Source organism: Chelonia mydas, chromosome 3 (assembly GCF_015237465.2).
Source record: "Chelonia mydas isolate rCheMyd1 chromosome 3, rCheMyd1.pri.v2, whole genome shotgun sequence".
NCBI lineage: Eukaryota > Metazoa > Chordata > Testudines > Cheloniidae > Chelonia > Chelonia mydas.
The window spans coordinates 181,296,644-181,312,119 of record NC_057851.1 but is presented as its reverse complement, the minus strand read 5'-3'; the positions used below and the strand labels follow the sequence as shown (position 1 = coordinate 181,312,119).

The 15,476-nt window shown below is 44.2% G+C and overlaps 1 protein-coding gene across 4 annotated transcripts in view; it reads left to right on the top strand.

The window, feature by feature from the left end:
- Nucleotides 1–15,476, top strand: part of FANCL (FA complementation group L) — an 85,497-nt gene that overhangs the window by 40,477 nt on the left and 29,544 nt on the right. The window lies entirely within an intron of this gene.

Below are 15,476 nucleotides of genomic sequence, written 5' to 3'. Positions count from 1 at the left end.
ACCTCCCAAGAATCAACCTTGTTTGACAAGTTAAAATTGATAATGTTTACATTCATGTTGCAAGCAGGTGAAAGTCTGGCATTGTCAATGTGACCTACACTACCTTAAAGTGGAAAAATTTATTGAGATTAGAATTAGGTACTGAATATTCCAAGCAACTGGGATAAGAGAGACTATTCACAGTGTAATTGTCTATAGACTTATTCTTTTTCTGTCTTTGCAACGAGTGACAATTCATTCCAACTGCAGATAGTCTGCTCTAATTCTGAATGAAGCTCCCAACATACTGTGCAGTATGCTGGTACATTCGCATCAATTGTAGAGCCTTACCGGAGAATGGAGTCTGCTTATATCTATCAGAGTGGCAGTTTTTTGCAAAAATGTATTTGGGGGTTGGAAGCAGGATATAACACTTAGAAAAACCGAAAATCACACATTTTTTCAGAATGTATAGAATTAAACTTGTAGGCCTAATTCAGGCTCCAGCAAGTCGGTGATTTAGCATAGGACTCGTTAGGATATTGCCTGGAGCAGTGTCCAGCAATTCCTGGTATCGTTGAATATTTTGATACCTAAGAAGACTAAAAAGGAAGACATACAGAGTGTGACTCTTACCCTGCTCTAGATATTTTGGGTATTCAACATACAGTTCTAATCCTGATAGGTTTTTAATTTTAACATGTGTAGGTCACCGTTAATGGAAACACTGACAAGACCCTTAACTGAAGCAGTAGAAATGTCACTGTTATAATACAAATAAAAACTCCTGTTAAAGGGAATATAAATAGATTTCAGGTAATTGGTTTTTTGTTTTTTTTTCCAGTCTGCTTTTGCCTATTTCAAGTTCTGTTTTACTGCTTATGGACATGAAACTTGGAAGATCTTTATTTTCCTTTTTTGAATAAAAATAGACATGACTTTATGGCGTCCATATTAAAAATGGGTAATTTTCCTTATGGTCCCTGTCTTCCTGCTGAGTTGATAATGTTTTGATGTATTTTTCTTTCTCTCTGATGAGAGGTCTGCTGCTGCTGCTTTGACATATTCATTTGGATGAATAATTATAACTTGCACAATGTCAAGCTGAAGATGGTAGGGTTTTGTGCATCATGACAAGCCTAGTAGCCAGTGCAGGTGTCTCACAGCATGATCAGCAACAGCCAGTGTATTCTGGCTCAGAGGAGACATTTTAGAGTAGTCAGAAATCAGCACCAAGGGCAAGCTGCTGCTGCTACTACTGTTATATGTGCCAAATAAATGCAAAATGCTTCTCAATGACAAGTGCAAGAACAACTATTTATTTCAGTTATATTCTTTTTCTAATTAACCAGATAAATTTACTGTCTACACATTTTAGCATACACTATAAGAATGGTTCTACAGTTATTAGGTATCTGGATTCTTGTGCCCTCCCATTAATTACTGTCCCTATATTGACCACTACCCACCTGGATTCATTCATGAAGGTCATGAAAATGGAAATTAATGACTAATGAGGTCATGTAGCTAACAGTGAAACATAATACAAGATCTGGGAAGGTATATTGGTGTGAATGGCATTATTCTTTAGAATTTTGAAGGAAATATTTCACCATAGTAAAAGAATACTGATCATAATTGTGGTATTTCTAGTATAGGAGCTTTACAGAACTCAACTTTCTACATATCCATGAGGTAGTGAATCTCTAACACAATATGAAAGACTGGAATGGTTAACAACATTTTTCTAAAGATATTAATAGAATCATAGAACATATTAGCATGTTCTCTCAGTTTTAGATTTAGTTTTGGGGTGGGAGGAGAGGAGGGAGGTATTCACCTTCAGTAAATGACATGGAATAACAAATTACAAATGAAAAAGGTCATCTAATCCCTTCCATTACAAGTCCAGAATTGTTCATTAAATTTTCTTGTGTTTAGTCCTATCTACAACACTGGGAAGACTGTTCCACATATATTGTGTTTTCTCTGGTATTCAGCTGCAACATATTCTTGATATTAATCTTTTGGTGGAGTGTTGAGTATACTGCTTTCTAGTTTCACAATTGAGATTTGCACCTGGGCACTGCAACTCTTGAAACCACCTAGAAAGCAGTGAACATTTGGTGCAAGCATACATCAGAAGTTGTGTCCCCAAACATTTTGATTTCATTCTGCCATTTGAAATACCATGTGTGGATCCTATAGAAGCAAGGATCCCTTCAGAATTAATGTAACATTCTTTTCTTGACTGAGAACTGTTTTTGTGGAATTTCACTCTTGGGAGACTCAGCTCTCTGGTGGAGGGTTGAATATTTTAAAACCGAAAGAACTGCTCTCAAAACAAGTATCTGACTAGGCTGTTGTGTTGCCAGAGAGGTGAGAAGTAAGTACAGGTTTCAATAGAGCTTTATGTGGCAGCTCTAAATATTTCAGAGATGGAGAAGTTACTCAAGCATGCCTCAGCCCTAGACAAGTGGCCTGGTGGGATCTGGTACTGGAGTACTCATTTGGAGTACTACCAGGAGTGAATATTGTAATCTGTTCTGACAGTGCGAGTAAACTAATTAATCCCTTGGATTTTTCCCTCAGTGTCACATTCTTAGAAACCTTTGAAGGGGTTTCATTTTATCTAAGTGATAACTCATTACTGTTTAAAATGTAGCTAATGCAGTTTGGCCTCCACTTGTAAATTATGGAATTTTTGGGATGAGATGTTTAAGGGAATTCCTGAATTCTGTCTCAGAGTGGAGACCAGGGTGTGGATGCAGCCATTCACTTACCTTAGTGAAACACTATGAAAGGAAGATCAGCCATGCATTTTTGCAGATCTACTAATACTATTACTAAAACAAACTAGCTGTGAAATACAGAGAAGAAGAGAGACAAATGACCTCACTATTCTAGACGTAGTAAAGGAACAGAGAATGTAGGTAGGCTAATGCTTAATACTTTAGCACTACTGTTTGAATGTGTAAGAGACAAGCAGTCATGCTTTCAGGTGCCTCTGAACTCATAGGATGAAAACCTGCCCCCCCTAAAATCAATGTGTTTTTTTTCCCCATTGACTTCATTGGAGCTAGGATATTGCCAGTGGTGTTTATATGTTTAATCCCAAATGGAAGGTTCTGCCTGAGCAAGTCACCCTGGATAAATTTCCCCTATTCATATTTATACCTCATCATATCACCTATGTAGTTCTTCTTTCTTTCTTGTGTTTTGAACCATTCATACACTTTAGACTGCTAAGATGTTCTTTAACACATACTCCAGCTTGTCTACACGAACAGTTAATAACCAGCAAGCTGGGGTGTAACCTCATGATCTGTGCCTCTTTTTTAAAACCATATCGAGAAAGAACAGAGAAATTAAGTTTAGGCTCCTGATGATGGAGCAGGCTCTGTGACCAACCTCAGCTCAGGCCCTTCCCCGGCCACCGGACATCAGTCTCCAAGCACTCTTTGTTTCCTGTCTGACCTCTGCTTCTTGGTCTCCAGAGATCCTCATCAGAGTATAGGAGGTATCAACAAGCCGCCTAAGAAAACTTCTAGTTGTAGTAGAGAGCCTTCATCAAAAAAAAAAAAAAAAGAGCCTGGTCACCTCAGAGACACTGTGGTCCTGAGACCTTAGGTCCCAAAGGGAGTTCCATGGAGGCTCCAAGCTGCTGCTGTACCAGGAGCTCTTTGAAGTTCTTCAAAACCACCATGGGCACCATTTATATCTCAGTACTGAAACCAACCCGAATACTGTTGAAGCATGACAGACTTAGCAGAGACTCCAAATACATTATTTAATGGAAGTCTTTGCCATCTTCAGACTCCTTGGTGCTGGTATGTGAGTAGCCAGACATCTGCAACCACAGAGACTATCCACATCCTCAGTAATGGAGTCATCTTACAGACCTGTGTCTCAACTACCAGTGCCTTTGGACCTCCAGATGGGACCACCAAAGTAGACTGTTCCCTCGGTATTGACACATTTGGTTCATTTACACCTACTGCAAGAATTTAGATGTTCTAGAGACTTGATCATGTCAGATAAGCTGGAATCCCCCTTGTTAATGGGCATCAAGCAATTGTCAGTACCAACAGCTACTGGGTCATCAAGACCATATCTTTCTCTGGTACCTCCTAACTTTCCAGTACCAACTGCACGGGACAGGCAGTTGCATTTGTCTCAGGTAACTGCTCCATCTTTCGACTATGTTGAGGATGTCCTCAAACTCCCAGATCTTTGTACAGTGGATCCCCTAACAATGCTACATGAGACATTCTCCCATCTTTCTGTCCTGAAAGGGAAGCTTAAAAGACAGTCTCATGCTGGCATGACCAGCATTGGATGCCCCGCTCCTTTGCCTTATGGTTCACCTCAGTGGCCATACTGGGACTCTCAGGCTGCCTACCACCAGTCGTTCTCAAAGCCTCCCAGTTCCTCCTGTGGCGATCATTGAGGGAGACACTCCCCATCTCATCACTTCCTCCTCAATAGCCTCAGAAGGAGACTTTGGAAGACCAGGAAGATTGTGCAGACAGTAAGGTGACATCACAAACTAATATGTTGTTGTTCTCACCAGATGAGGTCATAATGCTGCCTCCATCTTCCCTTGTTGATGACTAAGCAGTTTCAAGAATTGATGAAACATATTATTGAATCATTACAGAGTCTGCTAGTAGGGGTCCAGAAGTCCCAGCATAAGAGTTTGGATGTTTTACCTAAATCAGCGTAGAGCAGAATGGCTCTCCCAATGAATGAAGCAATACTAGATCCTGCCAAAACCATTTGGTAAACTCAGCCACTACACTGCCTACTTGAAAATGGACAACAAAATTGTATATACTAGAGAAAAATTCAGAATTTTTATTCTTTCACTCTCCACCAAATTCTTTGGTTGTGGAAGCTGTCAATGAGCAAGGTAGACAACCTCAGACCAAGTGGAGGTTGGTCTCCTATGTCAAGTACCAAAAGCATTTCAGCCTATTTTAACATAAGAGCTATTCATCAGCGACTCTACAGTTTTGAATTGCTAATTACCAAGCCCTGATAGCAAAGTGCAACAACATCAATTTGATAAATTCAGTAATTTTATATCACTTCCTGGTGGAACATCAGTGAGGCTCTTTGGTAAGAGCTCTTGGTAAGAGCCTCTCTACAAGTTTTCCTAGACTCAGCTGACATGGCAGCCCGTTCCGTCTCTGTTACTATGCATAGAACGTATTGGCTACAACTGTCTGACTATCCTAAGGAAGTCCAAAATACTGTAAAGGACTTTCCTTTTGATGGGCTGAAATTCTTCTGAGTCCACAGACAAATGTCTTTATACTTGAAAAAAAGATTCTAGGCCCACACTCATGTCCCTCAGCATGTATACTCCTAAAAATATGAGAAAATTTAGCATGTTGTGCACAATACAGAGATCTTGTCTGGTTCAATACTCTTCCTACCATAGGTCTACTCAACCAATCAATAAAAAACCTAAATATCAAAAGAAGATACTGTCCACCACCACCACCTAGCATCTCTAAAGGGAAGATGGTGGATGGATAGGATAGTGTAGCTGAAGATTGCTATTTTGGGGATGTTCTGAGCCCTTGACCAACTCTCCCATTTACTCCCCAATATGGTAGCAAATCACATCCAACAGATGGATTTTTGAAGGCCCTAATCCTGGGTTAATCCATTCAATATGCTTCCATCCCCCTCCCCTCCTTCCCATGAACACTTGCTGAGCCAAAAAGTCTTCTACGTATAGGGGTCATAGAAGTAGTTCCAATCCAGTACAGAGGGGAAGGGTTTCTCTTCCAAGTATTTTCTGGTCCTAAAAAAGAATGGAGACCATTATTCAATTTCACAGCTTTGTAAAATCACAAAAATTCAGGATGGTGACTTTCTCTGCTATAATTCAATCGTTAGATTCTGGGGATTAGTTTGCAGCCCTTGACCTTCATGGCACATACTTTCATGTCACAATTCACCCCTCCCACAAGAGGTTTCTTTGCTTCATGGTTGGCCAGGATCACTTTCGGTCTCCCTTTCAGTCTTTCCTTTGCACCAAGATCACGGTGGTGGTAGCTTCTCATTTGTGTTCTCTGGGAATACCAGAGATAATTGGATGCTGAAGGGAAGTCCTACAACGAAACTCTCTATGCCATCCAGATGATATCTCTCTTCCACAGATTAGGGAATCTTCGAACATTAGGACTTCAGCTCAACATTGAGACAGTTTGCCTTCTCGGGGACAGGTTTATAACTCTAACAAATTTCATTTCTAAGATTCATATAAGTCCCCTGACTTAGGTAAGAAATTGTCTTTAACTGCTAGGTCATATGGCAGAATGTATGTGGCATGAACTCAACATGTCAAGTTACACCTTCTCTGCTTTGAAGGATGGCTTATAAACAGCCTCTATCCCAAACAAACACAATGTAGACAAGCTACTATCAGTCCCTCATGTATTGGACTCACTCAAGTGATTGGAAGGACCCCTCAAGTCTGCGCAGGAGTCCTGTTCACCCAGCCTCCTCTCATTAATAGTACAACATTGGACACACACCTTGTGGGATGGGGAGCAAACCTAGGGTCTCACCACCCAGGGCAAGTGGTCTGCCCAAGAATCTCTTCTACAAATCAGTATGAGAGCCGTCAGGAGCTCGTGTATCCACTTCCTTCCTCTAATCAGGGACAAGTTGATAAAAATCATGACAGACAACATGACCTGCACATTTTACAACAATAGTTAGTGGGAAGCCAGGTCCCTTTTTCTTTGTGCAGAAGCTATAAAACTATGGAACTGGTACATATACAATCAAATTCAGATCTCCGCCTCTTACATATCAGGAATACAAAACACCACAGTCAACAATTTCAGCAGGAATTTCTCCTAAGATTATGAGTGGGAACTGGACTCAAGAATTTTCCATTGCATTTTTCTAACCTGGGGGTTCCTAGAAATGGACCTCTGCTATCATCATCAACAAAGTGCAGGAACTGGGCCCTCATTCCATGGGGCATGCCTTCCTCAATTTGGATTAAAGGCCTTATCTATCTTCTGACACCACTGCTGCTGAGAGTGCTGATCAATATCAAGCAAGAAAAAGACAGAGTCACTTTAGTTGTACCGACTTGGCCCAGGCAAGTCAGGTTCCTTGTCCACTTTTAATGCTTCCACTCATTTCCTTTCTGCTGTCATAGGTTTCTGACCACACTATTCATGCCAACCTGGGAGTTGAGTCAGGGTTTGGCTCCTAGATGGGTCTCAGGAACAGAGACTTCATGTTTGATAGAAGTATAACAGGTATTGTTAAACAGCAGAAAGACTTCTATGCAAAACACTTACCTTCAGAAATGGAAGAGATTTCACCACTGGTGTGTTCAAGGATCATCTGTTCACTCTTCCTTTTCATTTGCTTTCGACTACCTGTTAGAAATGTCAGGCCTTCCTATGAGCTCTGTCAGGGTTCACTTGGCAGCTCTCCCAGCCTTCGATTTGTTCGTGGAGGGTTTTTCATTTTTTTTCTCGCTGCACAACAGCAAGATTCCTCAAGGGGTGATGCATCTCTTTATGCAGATTAAAAAGCTCATCCTGGTATTGGATTTGGACTTGGTGTTTGACTGTTTTATGAAAACCCCTTTTGAACCACTGCTACTTGTTCATTATGCTACTTGTCTGTGAAGACTGCCTTCCTGGTGGCCATTGCTCCTGTCCAAAGAGTCAGAGAAATGGGGACTCAGATGGCAGACCCTTCTTGCATAGTGTTCTTTGGGAACAAGTTTAATTACAGCCACATCTTAGGTTTCTACCTCAAGTTTCATCTAAATTCCATATTTACCAGGTCATTCTCTGTCCGGTTTTCTTTCTAAAGCCACACCAGTCCAGGAAAGAAGCTGCCTTTCCTTCTTTGGATGTCAGAAGGACATCTATTTAAGGTTTTCTATTTAGACAGAACCAAGCATTTCAGGAAGTCTCCTAGACTCTTCATGTCAATTGCTGACATCAGGAAGATCTGCAATTTCATCCAAAAGATTCTCAAAGCAGATGCATTATGTCATTAATAAGTTTGCCACTTTCAAAGGGTAGTGGATGTGCACCAGCCTTTGTAATCTGAGCAGCGATTCCCCAAGCACTTGAATCAAAAACACAGTTTTAGGTAAAATATAAAACAGATTTATTAACTACAGAAAGATAGATTGTAAGTGATTATTAGTAGTAGGCATCAAAGTTATAGTATCAAAGTAGATATCAAAGTTGGATACCAAGGAAATAAAAATAGAAATGCAGTCTAAATTCTAACTTTAACAGAGTAAGCAAGATTTGAATCAGTCTCTTACCCCCACTGGATGTTACAGGCAGCTGACAGTTCTCAATACTCAGACTGAACTCCCTTCCAGCCTGGGACCAATTTCCCTACTTCAAAGTCTTTTGTCTTCTAGATGATCTTTCAGGTGTTGAAAAGGGGATGGGGGGAAGAGAGAGATCAAGTGATGATGTCACTGTCCCTCTTTCATATTTTCTTTCAGCTGCTAGAAAGATCCTTTCCCTGACATGGGGGTCAGACAGTCTGCATTGGTCCTGCTGTCCCCATTGCATACGTGCCCTCTCCAAGGAGAGTGGATTCTTCTTGATGGGCCACTGTCCCTCCTGAAAAGCCAGCTGTGGGAGTCTCCTAACCTCCCAATATATTTCAGTAACAGACATAGCAATACTTCATAACTTCACATACAATGATAGTACATACTATCCAACAGGATATTAATGTTCTTAAATCATATTCACAAGGCATACTTTGTACAAACACATCATAATCATGTGGCAGTGGTGAATATGTGGGTTTCAGGGTGCTACTTTGAGGTACAGTGTGTCACAAGCCCATTCTACAAGATGCCAGTCTTCTTCTATGGTTCTGTTGAAGGATGTCCCAGTTGTTCAAATTTGTAGAGCTACAACCTTTTCCAAATCTTATGCTCTGATTCACACTTCTAGAACTGATGATGCAATTGGCAATGCAGTCTTGTCTACAGTGTTAGATTCAACTACGAAACTCTCACTGCCATCAAGGGATACTGCTTGGAAGTCACCTGAAGTGGAGCCACCCATAGGGACCCTACTCAAAGAAGGAGAGGTTACTCACCTTGTGTAGTAACTGACGTTCAAGAGTTGTGTCCCTATGGGTTCTCTACTAATTGCCTACCTTACCTTACCTCCTGAGCGTCATTTCTCAGGACTTCACAATAAAGAAAGAACTGAGGGTGGCTTGTCTGTGCAGCTCTATATATCCTTAGTGCGGAGCATGAGAAGGACTAGAGTATGTGTGTGGGCCAAATGGGCACTGCTACCAAAAATCTCTGGTCAAACGCTCCTGGGTGCAAGAGCACCCAGAGGAGCACACATCTGAAAGAAAAAACGGTTACTCACCTTTTTGTAACTGTTGTTCTTCGAGATGTGTTGCTCATATCTATTCCAGTTAGGTGTGTGCGTGCGCCGCGTGCACGACTGTCGGAAACTTTTCTCTAGAAGCTACTTGTCAGGCCGGCTGTGGAGCCTCCTGGAGTGGCGCCGGTATGACGCTCTTTTTACGACCTTGCCGGCCTGACCCCTCTTCAGTTCCTTCTTGCCGGCAAGTCCAACAGAGGGGAAGGTTGGGGGGATTGGAATAGATATGAGCAACACATCTTGAAGAACAGCAGTTGCAAAAAAGTGAATAACTATTTTTTCTTCTTCGAGTGCTTGCTCATATCAATTCCAGTTAAGTGACTTTCAAGCCTTACCTCAAAGGTGGGATTGGAGTCAAGGTATTGCCGACTGAAGTACCGCTCTGCCGAAAGCCACATCATCCCTAGATTGGTGGATGATGGAGTAGTGTGATGTGAAAGTATGCACTGAAGACCACGTTGCAGCCCTGCAGATCTCCTGGAGAGATACATGGGCTAGGAAGGCTGTCGACAAAGCCTGAGCCCTCGTGGAATGAGCTGTGATGATGGGTGGAGGAACCTTCGCCAAGTCATAACAAGCGCGGATACACGCCGTGATCCAGGAGGAGATCTGCTGGGAAGAGACTAGCAAACCCTTCATCCGCTCTGCTACAGCAACAAACAATTGAGTTGTCTTGCGGAACGGCTTTGTGCAATCAATATAGAAGGTGAGCCCCCTCCTGACATCCAGTGAATGCAGCTGCTGTTCTTGAGGGTTGTTGTGTGGCTTTGGCTAGAAGACTGGCAGGAAGATGTCCTGGCTAATATGGAAGTGGGATACCACCTTGGGAAGGAAAGCTGGATGAGGTCTAAGTTGTACCTTGTCTTATGAAAGATAGTGTACGGAGGCTCAGAGGTGAGGGCCCGTAGTTCAGACATGCATTGTGCTGAGGTGATAGCCACCAGAAAAGCAACCTTCCAAGAGAGGTAGAGGAGTGAACAAGAAGCTAATGGCTCGAAGGGAGGGTGCATGAGGCAGGAGAGGACTAGGTTAAGGTCCCAGGACGAGATGGGGGGCTTCATCAGATGATGTATCTTTTCCAGTCCTTTCAGGAAATGTCCCACAATGGGGTGCACGAACACCGAACTCCTGGAGTTGCCTGGGTGAAAAGCCGAGATGGCTGCAAGATGGACCTTGAGAGAATCAAATGCCAGATGCTGGTCTTTCAGGTACAAAAGATAGTCCAGGATACAAGGGATGGGAGCCTGGAGTGGGAGCACCTGCCTTTGGGCGCACCAGCTAGAGAACCTCTTCCATTTCACCCTGTATGTGGCTCTAGTAGACGGCTTGCAGCTCTCCAGAAGTACCTGCCTCACCAGATCTGAACAGGCGAGGTCTGCCTGATTCAGCCATGGATTCTCCAAGCCATGAGGTAGAGAGACTGAAGGTCTGGGTGAAGGAGGTGACCGAGGCTCTGTGTAATGAGGTCAGGAGTGAGAGGTAGCCGTATCAGTACCTGGATCGACAAATTCAAGAGGGTGGGGTACCAGTGCTGGCGAGGCCAAGCTGGGGCCACCAGAATGACGTCCGCCTTGTCCCTGCAGACTTTGAGAAGCACCTTGGGGATGAGTGGGAATGGCGGGAAGGTATATAGCAGCTGACAACCATGGAATCATGAACACATCTGCGCCTGAGCCTGGGTTGTGACCCCTGAAGGAACAAAAGGTTGGGCGCTTCCTGTTGGCCCGTGTGGTGAACAGGTCGATTTGGGGAAACCCCCAACTGTGGAAGACGGAGTGGATGATGTCTGGGCGATTCGATGACTTGTGCATGAGGAAACGCCTGCTCAGACTGTCCGCCAGCATGTTCTGAATGCCTGGCAGGTATGAGGCCTGGAGAAGGATGGAGTGGGCTAGGCAAAATTCCCACAGTAGGAAGGCTTCCTGACAGAGAGGAGACGATCAGGCTCTGCCCTGCCTGTTTATATAAAATATGGCCATGGTGTTGTCTGTCGATACCGCTCCATAGCAGCCCTGCAAGTGAATCAGAAAAGCTTGGCAGGGGAGGCAGATTGCCCTGAGTTCTTTGATGTTGATGTGTAGAGCCAGTTCCTCTACCTGTCATAAGCCCTGAGCCGTCAGGCTTCCGAGATGCGCTCCCCAGCCCAAAGGAGACGCATCTGTGACTAAAGTCAAGGTGGGTTGGGGTGGGTGAAAGGGAACTCCTGCGCCTACCATGTGGTGATCCAGCCACCACCATAGGGAATCGAGAGTGTGCCGAGGGATGGTCAGCACCATGTTCAGACTGTCTCGGCCCGGGCGATACACAGACGCAAGCCATGCTTGCAAGGGTTGGCATCATAACCTGGCGTGTTGAACCACATAAGTGCAGGATGCCATATGGCTTAGCAGCCTGAGACGCTGCCTCGCCATGGTGGTGGGGAAGCTGCAAAGGGTGCTGATTATCTGCAAGAGGGCCAGGTGATGTGTCTCTGGCAGGAATGCTCTCGCTTGAGTTGCGTCCAGAACAGCTCCGATGAACTCTATCCTTTGAGTTGGGGTGAGCACCGATTTGTTAACGTTGAGAATGATACCCCGTCATTGGAACATGTCTCTGACTATCTGCACCTGCGATTCCACCTGCTGACAGGAGCGGCCCTGAAGGAGCCAGTCGTCCAGGTAAGGGTAGACATGCACTCGGTGAAGACACGAGGCGCTGTGCACAGCCCAAATGGGAGGGCTGTGAACTGATAATGCACCGTGTTCACCACAAAGCGGAGGAACCGTCTGTGAGCTGGGGTGGTAGATATGTGAAAATAAGCATCCTTCATATCAAGGATGGCATACCAGTCTCCCGGTTCTAGGGAAGGGATGATTGTGCTCTGGGAGACCATGCGGAACTTCAAGCTGACTATGAACTTATTGAGCTCCCGCAGGTCCAGGATGGGCCTGAGGCCCCCCCCCTTCACTTTGGGGACGAGAAAGTTTCAGGAGTAGAAACCCTTGCCTTTGAGCTCCTGAGGAACCTCCTCCAGTGCTCCTAGAGTGAGGAGAGCCTGGACCTCCTGGACAAGAAGTTGCTCGTGAGAGGGGTCCCTGAAGAGGGACGGGCAAGGGGGATGGGAGGGTGGGAAGGAGCAGGATAGAATACCCCGCCTCTACCATGCGGCGCAGGCACCGGTCCGACGTAATAAGGGACCAGGCACAGTAGAAGCAGGATAGACGGTTCAGGAAAGGAGGGTGAATAACTGGGTTGTGGACTGGTAATCCGTCCTCCTGCGCACCTTCAAAAGGGGTGCTTAGGGCCCAAAGGGGGTTTGGATTGTCCCTGGTCTTGCCCAGAGGGAGGATGCGATGAATGTATCTACTTCTCCTGCGAGAGACGTCCTGTCTGGGCCTAGGGGGGAAAGACTGCTGTTGGGTGGTGTGCGGCTTAAAGGGCTTCCTCTGGGTGGCCGGAGTGTGCATGCCGAGGGACTTTGTGTTTTGGGAGTCCTTCAGGCTGTGCAGTCTGGAGTTCGTTTGTTCAGCAAATTGGCCCGGGCCATCAAAGGGAAGGTCCTGTAGCGTCTGCTGAACCTCCGGTGGAAGGCCAGAGGATTGGAGCCAGGCATTGCACCTCATTGAAATTCCGGACACCAGAGTACGTGCCACTGAGTCCGCAGCATCAAGGGAGCCTTGGAGGGAAGTCCAGGCGACAGCTTTTCCCTCTTCGGCTGGTGAAATAGAGTGATGCCAGGGAGAGTGCTTTTGTGGCCCGGGGGACCGGCGGCTCCTGGGTTGGTGTGCCGAGTCCTTCCATGGCACCGCAGACGGAGCACTCCTCACCGAGGCACTCGGGGCTGGGTCCTTCTGCGGATGGAGGGCTGACTCCATAAGAAGTTGCTTTAGGTGAATGTCCCTCTCTTTCCTGGTGCGAGGCTTGAAAGCCTTGCAGATTTTGCACTTGTCCGATTGATGGGCTTCTCCCAGACACCGGAAGCAGGAGTCGTGGGAGTCGCCTGTGGGCCTAGGCTTAGCGCAGGAATGACGGAGTTTGAAGCCCTGGGACGGCATGCCCCGAGGCCCTGCGGGGCGTGTTGTAGGGGAAGCCCTCCCAAACTGCTAAAGACTACAATTAACAACTAAGAAAGAACTGTTAACTAACAATGGGTATACAGAAATGAGCAGAAGAGCTAGGGATTAGTGGGACACTTGCAAGCAAGAGACCACTGTTCCAACAACTGTCACTGGCAGCAAGAAGGAAGTGAAGTGGGGGGTCGAGCTGGCAGGGTCGTATATAGAGTGCCATACCGGTGCCGCTCCAGGGGGCTCCACAGCCGGCCCGACAAGTAGCTGCTAGGGAAAAGTTTCCAACAGCTGTGCATGCAGTGCGCGCACACACTTAACTGGAATTGATATGAGCAAGCACTCCAACAACAACAAGTTACTGCACAAGGTGAATAATCTCACCTTTGTGTAGACAAACCCTTTGTGCTTAAAGAACTTACATCTATTTACCTCTTATAACATTTCCTCGTAAGTAAGTCCCTCATTCCTCCAATTATTTTTCTTCTTGGAACTCTGTGCTTTGCGAATATCTTTCTAGTTTTGAGGTGCCCAGAAATTAAAGTGATCTTACCAGAGCCTTATTCAGAGATCTCTCCTTCCTGCTGTCTTGTTTGCTTCTACAGTCCAAATTTTCACTGGCATTTTTGTTGCATTAACTCAAAAATTTGCTATTCACTATCACCTCCAGGTCTCTTTGCACGCTACTGCCTTTGGGGTTCTGCCTTTCATTGAATAAATATTTGAACATTTGTGTGTGTTTGCTTCCCCCTAATTGTATTAGTTGGGGCTTTTTGGCACACCACTGGCCAACATAGCTATGCTGGTATAAATATGAGTGGAGACCAGGCCTCGAAAGTTCTGAAAGTTATGGTTTTCAGTTCGCTTTTTTAAAAACATAGGAAATAGTATACTGATCACAGCCTTAATCTTTTTATGTAGTTAAGTCAAGCACTCAAAAAGTTGGAAATCCCAGAACTAAGGTTGTCCATGCAGTTTACTTTGGCCCCCTTGCGAGTATGCGTTTCGGTAGTCTTTAATACAGGATCACATACTGTTTCTTCTACAATTTTTTTACATTACTATTCTGTGCCTCCGTTCTCCATCTGTAAAATGGTAATATAATTATTGTAATAGGTGTGTTGTGATAATAAATACACTAATATTTGTGAAGCACTGAGACGCTATAATAATAAGCATAAAGGAAAAAACACTGAGAAAAATTTAGTAATTGTGTAGTCAGAGCAAGGTTTGAATGATGTGCAGCAAATAAGATATGGGGGGGGGGGGCGTGCACTGAACAAGGATAAAATGAAATATTGAGGAACTGATCATTCAGCAAGCATAATCCATCTTGTGCACTGAATGAGGGCAGGGATCCAGTGCAAAAAATAGTTTTTAATTACATCATCGCATAGTATCATAATGCATGTGTATAACTTATCAGGGGAATGAATTAAGGTTGCACGGTAAACCTTAATATATCTAACTTTGGCAAATTAACAACTTGTACCAGTACTAATTATTAGTAATATTGTTGGAGTGCCTTGTAGATATAAATAACATGGAAAGTTATATTCTGTAACAAAAGATTCTCAATTTCATTTTTTTAATGTGAACTGTTTCTGAAAGATTTAACTTCAGCAACATTTCTTATATGTCTACCCTATATATTTTGCATGGTTGGAATGAAAAACTAACAATAAGAGGATGGAGAAATCAGTTTGTTTTGACTGATCAATTTAATTTTGATAGTGAAGTAGGTAGGCTACCAGTAATATACAAGATTAAGTGCCTTGCTCTTCCAAGGTATATTTATGAGAGATTTTACCAGAGTTCCACTGTAATTCTGCAAAAGGTTACCAAGAAGCAGATTGTTTGTTTGTATTCTTCTTTGAGTGCTTGCTCATGTCCATTCCCTTGTATGTGTGTATGCATGCCGGTTTTTCCCTCAGTGGTATCTGTAGGGGACCAGCTCTGGTGTCCTCTGGAGTGGCACGCATATGCACTGATATAAGGAATGCCGCCAGCTTCCTCATTTCCT